Below are 9479 nucleotides of genomic sequence, written 5' to 3' on the forward strand. Positions count from 1 at the left end.
AAATACCACTTCCAATGTAGCCTGTTCTAGCATTGGCCTGCCACACCATATGTTATATGATACAATAAATACCACTTCCAATGTAGCCTGTTCTAGCATTGGTCTGCCACACCATATGTTATATGATACAATAAATACCACTTCCAATTTAGCCTGTTCTAGCATTGGCCTGCCACACCATATGTTATATGATACAATAAATACCACTTCCAATGTAGCCTGTTCTAGCATTGGCCTGCCACACCATATGTTATATGATACAATAAATACCACTTCCAATGTAGCCTGTTCTAGCATTGGTCTGCCACACCATATGTTATATGATACAATAAATACCACTTCCAATGTAGCCTGTTCTAGCATTGGCCTGCCACACCATATGTTATATGATACAATAAATACCACTTCCAATGTAGCCTGTTCTAGCATTGGCCTGCCACACCATATGTTATATGATACAATAAATACCACTTCCAGTGTAGCCTGTTCTAGCATTGGTCTGCCACACCATATGTTATATGATACAATAAATACAATAAATACCACTTCCAATTTAGCCTGTTCTAGCATTGGTCTGCCACACCATATGTTATATGATACAATAAATACCACTTCCAATGTGTTCCTGTTCTAGCATTGGTCTGCCACACCATATGTTATATGATACAATAAATACCACTTCCAATGTAGCCTGTTCTAGCATTGGTCTGCCACACCATATGTTATATGATACAATAAATACCACTTCCAATTTAGCCTGTTCTAGCATTGGTCTGCCACACCATATGTTATATGATACAATAAATACCACTTCCAATGTAGCCTGTTCTAGCATTGGCCTGCCACACCATATGTTATATGATACAATAAATACCACTTCCAATTTAGCCTGTTCTAGCATTGGTCTGCCACACCATATGTTATATGATACAATAAATACCACTTCCAATTTAGCCTGTTCTAGCATTGGTCTGCCACACCATATGTTATATGATACAATAAATACCACTTCCAATGTAGCCTGTTCTAGCATTGGTCTGCCACACCATATGTTATATGATACAATAAATACCACTTCCAATGTAGCCTGTTCTAGCATTGGTCTGCCACACCATATGTTATATGATACAATAAATACCACTTCCAATGTAGCCTGTTCTAGCATTGGTCTGCCACACCATATGTTATATGATACAATAAATACCACTTCCAATGTAGCCTGTTCTAGCATTGGCCTGCCACACCATATGTTATATGATACAATAAATACCACTTCCAATGTAGCCTGTTCTAGCATTGGTCTGCCACACCATATGTTATATGATACAATAAATACCACTTCCAATTTAGCCTGTTCTAGCATTGGTCTGCCACACCATATGTTATATGATACAATAAATACCACTTCCAATGTAGCCTGTTCTAGCATTGGTCTGCCACACCACATGTTATATGATACAATAAATACCACTTCCAATGTAGCCTGTTCTAGCATTGGCCTGCCACACCATATGTTATATGATACAATAAATACCACTTCCAATGTAGCCTGTTCTAGCATTGGCCTGCCACACCATATGTTATATGATACAATAAATACCACTTCCAATGTAGCCTGTTCTAGCATTGGCTGCCACACCATATGTTATATGATACAATAAATACCACTTCCAATGTAGCCTGTTCTAGCATTGGTCTGCCACACCATATGTTATATGATACAATAAATACCACTTCCAATTTAGCCTGTTCTAGCATTGGCCTGCCACACCATATGTTATATGATACAATAAATACCACTTCCAATGTAGCCTGTTCTAGCATTGGCCTGCCACACCATATGTTATATGATACAATAAATACCACTTCCAATTTAGCCTGTTCTAGCATTGGCCTGCCACACCATATGTTATATGATACAATAAATACCACTTCCAATTTAGCCTGTTCTAGCATTGGCCTGCCACACCATATGTTATATGATACAATAAATACCACTTCCAATTTAGCCTGTTCTAGCATTGGTCTGCCACACCATATGTTATATGATACAATAAATACCACTTCCAATTTAGCCTGTTCTAGCATTGGTCTGCCACACCATATGTTATATGATACAATAAATACCACTTCCAATTTAGCCTGTTCTAGCATTGGCCTGCCACACCATATGTTATATGATACAATAAATACCACTTCCAATTTAGCCTGTTCTAGCATTGGTCCTGCCACACCATATGTTATATGATACAATAAATACACTTCCAATGTAGCCTGTTCTAGCATTGGTCTGCCACACCATATGTTATATGATACAATAAATACCACTTCCAATAGCCAGCATTCCAACCATATGTTATATGATACAATAAATACCACTTCCAATGTTCCTGTTCTAGCATTGGTCTGCCACACCATATGTTATATGATACAATAAATACCACTTCCAATTTAGCCTGTTCTAGCATTGGTCTGCCACACCATATGTTATATGATACAATAAATACCACTTCCAATTTAGCCTGTTCTAGCATTGGCCTGCCACACCATATGTTATATGATACAATAAAATACCACTTCCAATGTAGCCTGTTCTAGCATTGGTCTGCCACCATATGTTATATGATACAATAAATACAATAAATACCACTTCCAATTTAGCCTGTTCTAGCATTGGTCTGCCACACCATATGTTATATGATACAATAAATACCACTTCCAATTTAGCCTGTTCTAGCATTGGTCTGCCACACCATATGTTATATGATACAATAAATACCACTTCCAATTTAGCCTGTTCTAGCATTGGTCTGCCACACCATATGTTATATGATACAATAAATACCACTTCCAATGTAGCCTGTTCTAGCATTGGTCTGCCACACCATATGTTATATGATACAATAAATACCACTTCCAATTTAGCCTGTTCTAGCATTGGTCTGCCACACCATATGTTATATGATACAATAAATACCACTTCCAATTTAGCCTGTTCTAGCATTGGCCTGCCACACCATATGTTATATGATACAATAAATACCACTTCCAATGTAGCCTGTTCTAGCATTGGTCTGCCACACCATATGTTATATGATACAATAAATACCCACTTCCAATTAGCCTGTTCTAGCATTGGTCTGCCACCATATGTTATATGATACAATAAATACCACTTCCAATGTAGCCTGTTCTGTTCAGCATTGGTCTGCCACACCATATGTTATATGATACAATAAATTCCACTGCCAATTTAGCCTGTTCTAGCATTGGTCTGCCACACCATATGTTATATGATACAATAAATACCACTTCCAATTTAGCCTGTTCTAGCATTGGTCTGCCACACCATATGTTATATGATACAATAAATACAATAAATACCACTTCCAGTGTAGCCTGTTCTAGCATTGGTCTGCCACACCATATGTTATATGATACAATAAATACAATAAATACCACTTCCAATGTAGCCTGTTCTAGCATTGGCCTGCCACACCATATGTTATATGATACAATAAATACCACTTCCAGTGTAGCCTGTTCTAGCATTGGCCTGCCACACCATATGTTATATGATACAATAAATACCACTTCCAATTTAGCCTGTTCTAGCATTGGCCTGCCACACCATATGTTATATGATACAATAAATACCACTTCCAATTTAGCCTGTTCTAGCATTGGTCTGCCACACCATATGTTATATGATACAATAAATACCACTTCCAATGTTTCCTGTTCTAGCATTGGCCTGCCACACCATATGTTATATGATACAATAAATACCACTTCCAATGTAGCCTGTTCTAGCATTGGTCTGCCACACCATATGTTATATGATACAATAAATACCACTTCAATGTTTCCTGTTCTAGCATTGGTCTGCCACCATATGTTATATGATACAATAAATACCACTTCCAATGTTCCCTGTTCTAGCATTGGTCTGCCACACCATATGTTATATGATACAATAAATACCACTTCCAATGTAGCCTGTTCTAGCATTGGCCTGCCACACCATATGTTATATGATACAATAAATACCACTTCCAATGTAGCCTGTTCTAGCATTGGTCTGCCACACCATATGTTATATGATACAATAAATACCACTTCCAATGTAGCCTGTTCTAGCATTGGTCTGCCACACCATATGTTATATGATACAATAAATACCACTTCCAATGTAGCCTGTTCTAGCATTGGCCTGCCACACCATATGTTATATGATACAATAAATACCACTTCCAATGTAGCCTGTTCTAGCATTGGTCTGCCACACCATATGTTATATGATACAATAAATACCACTTCCAATGTAGCCTGTTCTAGCATTGGTCTGCCACACCATATGTTATATGATACAATAAATACCACTTCCAATGTAGCCTGTTCTAGCATTGGTCTGCCACACCATATGTTATATGATACAATAAATACCACTTCCAATGTAGCCTGTTCTAGCATTGGTCTGCCACACCATATGTTATATGATACAATAAATACCACTTCCAATGTAGCCTGTTCTAGCATTGGTCTGCCACACCATATGTTATATGATACAATAAATACCACTTCCAATGTAGCCTGTTCTAGCATTGGTCTGCCACACCATATGTTATATGATACAATAAATACCACTTCCAATGTAGCCTGTTCTAGCATTGGCCTGCCACACCATATGTTATATGATACAATAAATACCACTTCCAATGTAGCCTGTTCTAGCATTGGTCTGCCACACCATATGTTATATATGATACAATAAATACCACTTCCAATGTAGCCTGTTCTAGCATTGGCCTGCCACACCATATGTTATATGATACAATAAATACCACTTCAATAAATACCAATTTAGCCTGTTCTAGCATTGGCCTGCCACACCATATGTTATATGATACAATAAATACCACTTCCAATGTAGCCTGTTCTAGCATTGGCCTGCCACACCATATGTTATATGATACAATAAATACCACTTCCAATTTAGCCTGTTCTAGCATTGGTCTGCCACACCATATGTTATATGATACAATAAATACCACTTCCAATGTAGCCTGTTCTAGCATTGGCCTGCCACACCATATGTTATATGATACAATAAATACCACTTCCAATGTAGCCTGTTCTAGCATTGGTCTGCCACACCATATGTTATATGATACAATAAATACCACTTCCAATGTAGCCTGTTCTAGCATTGGTCTGCCACACCATATGTTATATGATACAATAAATACCACTTCCAATGTAGCCTGTTCTAGCATTGGTCTGCCACACCATATGTTATATGATACAATAAATACCACTTCCAATTTAGCCTGTTCTAGCATTGGTCTGCCACACCATATGTTATATGATACAATAAATACCACTTCCAATGTAGCCTGTTCTAGCATTGGCCTGCCACACCATATGTTATATGATACAATAAATACCACTTCCAATGTAGCCTGTTCTAGCATTGGTCTGCCACCATATGTTATATGATACAATAAATACCACTTCCAATTTAGCCTGTTCTAGCATTGGTCTGCCACACCATATGTTATATGATACAATAAATACCACTTCCAATGTAGCCTGTTCTAGCATTGGTCTGCCACACCATATGTTATATGATACAATAAATACAATAAATACCACTTCCAATGTAGCCTGTTCTAGCATTGGTCTGCCACACCATATGTTATATGATACAATAAATACAATAAATACCACTTCCAATGTAGCCTGTTCTAGCATTGGTCTGCCACACCATATGTTATATGATACAATAAATACCACTTCCAATTTAGCCTGTTCTAGCATTGGTCTGCCACACCATATGTTATATGATACAATAAATACCACTTCCAATTTAGCCTGTTCTAGCATTGGTCTGCCACACCATATGTTATATGATACAATAAATACCACTTCCAATGTAGCCTGTTCTAGCATTGGTCTGCCACACCATATGTTATATGATACAATAAATACAATAAATACCACTTCCAATGTAGCCTGTTCTAGCATTGGTCTGCCACACCATATGTTATATGATACAATAAATACCACTTCCAATTTAGCCTGTTCTAGCATTGGTCTGCCACACCATATGTTATATGATACAATAAATACCACTTCCAATTTAGCCTGTTCTAGCATTGGTCTGCCACACCATATGTTATATGATACAATAAATACCACTTCCAATGTAGCCTGTTCTAGCATTGGTCTGCCACACCATATGTTATATGATACAATAAATACAATAAATACCACTTCCAATGTAGCCTGTTCTAGCATTGGTCTGCCACACCATATGTTATATGATACAATAAATACCACTTCCAATTTAGCCTGTTCTAGCATTGGTCTGCCACACCATATGTTATATGATACAATAAATACCACTTCCAATGTAGCCTGTTCTAGCATTGGTCTGCCACACCATATGTTATATGATACAATAAATACCACTTCCAATTTAGCCTGTTCTAGCATTGGTCTGCCACACCATATGTTATATGATACAATAAATACCACTTCCAATTTAGCCTGTTCTAGCATTGGCTGCCACACCATATGTTATATGATACAATAAATACCACTTCCAATGTAGCCTGTTCTAGCATTGGTCTGCCACACCATATGTTATATGATACAATAAATACCACTTCCAATTTAGCCTGTTCTAGCATTGGTCTGCCACACCATATGTTATATGATACAATAAATACCACTTCCAATGTAGCCTGTTCTAGCATTGGCCTGCCACACCATATGTTATATGATACAATAAATACCACTTCCAATGTAGCCTGTTCTAGCATTGGCCTGCCACACCATATGTTATATGATACAATAAATACAATAAATACCACTTCCAATGTAGCCTGTTCTAGCATTGGTCTGCCACACCATATGTTATATGATACAATAAATACCACTTCCAATGTAGCCTGTTCTAGCATTGGCCTGCCACACCATATGTTATATGATACAATAAATACCACTTCCAATGTAGCCTGTTCTAGCATTGGTCTGCCACACCATATGTTATATGATACAATAAATACCACTTCCAATGTAGCCTGTTCTAGCATTGGTCTGCCACACCATATGTTATATGATACAATAAATACCACTTCCAATGTAGCCTGTTCTAGCATTGGCCTGCCACACCATATGTTATATGATACAATAAATACCACTTCCAATGTAGCCTGTTCTAGCATTGGCCTGCCACACCATATGTTATATGATACAATAAATACCACTTCCAATGTAGCCTGTTCTAGCATTGGTCTGCCACACCATATGTTATATGATACAATAAATACCACTTCCAATGTAGCCTGTTCTAGCATTGGCCTGCCACACCATATGTTATATGCTACAATAAATACTACTTCCAATGTAGCCTGTTCTAGCATTGGTCTGCCACACCATATGTTATATGATACAATAAATACCACTTCCAATGTAGCCTGTTCTAGCATTGGTCTGCCACACCATATGTTATATGATACAATAAATACCACTTCCAATGTAGCCTGTTCTAGCATTGGTCTGCCACACCATATGTTATATGATACAATAAATACCACTTCCAATGTAGCCTGTTCTAGCATTGGTCTGCCACACCATATGTTATATGATACAATAAATACCACTTCCAATGTTTCCTGTTCTAGCATTGGTCTGCCACACCATATGTTATATGATACAATAAATACCACTTCCAATGTAGCCTGTTCTAGCATTGGTCTGCCACACCATATGTTATATGATACAATAAATACCACTTCCAATTTAGCATGTTCTAGCATTGGTCTGCCACACCATATGTTATATGATACAATAAATACCACTTCCAATGTAGCATGTTCTAGCATTGGTCTGCCACACCATATGTTATATGATACAATAAATACCACTTCCAATTTAGCCTGTTCTAGCATTGGTCTGCCACACCATATGTTATATGATACAATAAATACCACTTCCAATTTAGCCTGTTCTAGCATTGGTCTGCCACACCATATGTTATATGATACAATAAATACCACTTCCAATTTAGCCTGTTCTAGCATTGGTCTGCCACACCATATGTTATATGATACAATAAATACCACTTCCAATGTAGCCTGTTCTAGCATTGGTCTGCCACACCATATGTTATATGATACAATAAATACCACTTCCAATTTAGCCTGTTCTAGCATTGGTCTGCCACACCATATGTTATATGATACAATAAATACCACTTCCAATTTAGCCTGTTCTAGCATTGGTCTGCCACACCATATGTTATATGATACAATAAATACCACTTCCAATGTAGCCTGTTCTAGCATTGGTCTGCCACACCATATGTTATATGATACAATAAATACAATAAATACCACTTCCAATGTAGCCTGTCCTAGCATTGGTCTGCCACACCATATGTTATATGATACAATAAATACCACTTCCAATTTAGCCTGTTCTAGCATTGGCCTGCCACACCATATGTTATATGATACAATAAATACCACTTCCAGTGTAGCATGTTCTAGCATTGGTCTGCCACACCATATGTTATATGATACAATAAATACAATAAATACCACTTCCAATTTAGCCTGTTCTAGCATTGACCTGCCACACCATATGTTATATGATACAATAAATACCACTTCCAGTGTAGCATGTTCTAGCATTGGCCTGCCACACCATATGTTATATGATACAATAAATACAATAAATACCACTTCCAATGTAGCCTGTTCTAGCATTGGTCTGCCACACCATATGTTATTGCATTCTACTTTTGACATTCATATTGTTATCTTGTTGCTATATTTGCATAGCTTAATCACGTAGGCATTTTGCATATTTCTATTAATGTTTAATAACTGTGTTATGACAATTTGCTTTGGAGAAATGTAAGATTTCTAAGTAGCCAATGTCACTAGGTGAGTGGAAGGTAGCAGTTAGACTTGTTCTTTACGCACCTCAAACATTGCAATAGTGGTTACATTGAATGAATGTTGATCCGTAGAGTTGACTGTAGCAATCCTTTGTATCTTTGGCGTTTCTTGCATTTTCTTCCATTCATTTGCTTTGGTGTCACACGCTGATCTGTTTCACCTTGTTTGTCAAGTCAACCAGCTGTTTTGTTTTTCAGCTCCTGCTTTTTCAGTCTCTTTTCTCGCTCTCCTGGTTTTGACCCTTGCCTGTCCTGACCTCGAGCCCACCTGCCTGACCCCTCTTCCTGCCCACCGACCGGTACCTTTGGATTTTTGACCTCTGCTTACCCTGACCCTGAGCTTCTGTATTAGTATTTCCCACCAAATATATTCCATAATAAAGAAATCACTTTCTTGTATAACATATCAATGGAAAAGAATCGTAACAGTGACTCCTTGAACTGGTCCAGTTGGTCAATGAAGAGGTGCAGTCCACAAAGTAGGCTACACCAACTGTAGTAAATATTC

The sequence above is a fragment of the Oncorhynchus keta genome, chromosome 35, assembly GCF_023373465.1.
Source record: "Oncorhynchus keta strain PuntledgeMale-10-30-2019 chromosome 35, Oket_V2, whole genome shotgun sequence".
Lineage (NCBI taxonomy): Eukaryota > Metazoa > Chordata > Actinopteri > Salmoniformes > Salmonidae > Oncorhynchus > Oncorhynchus keta.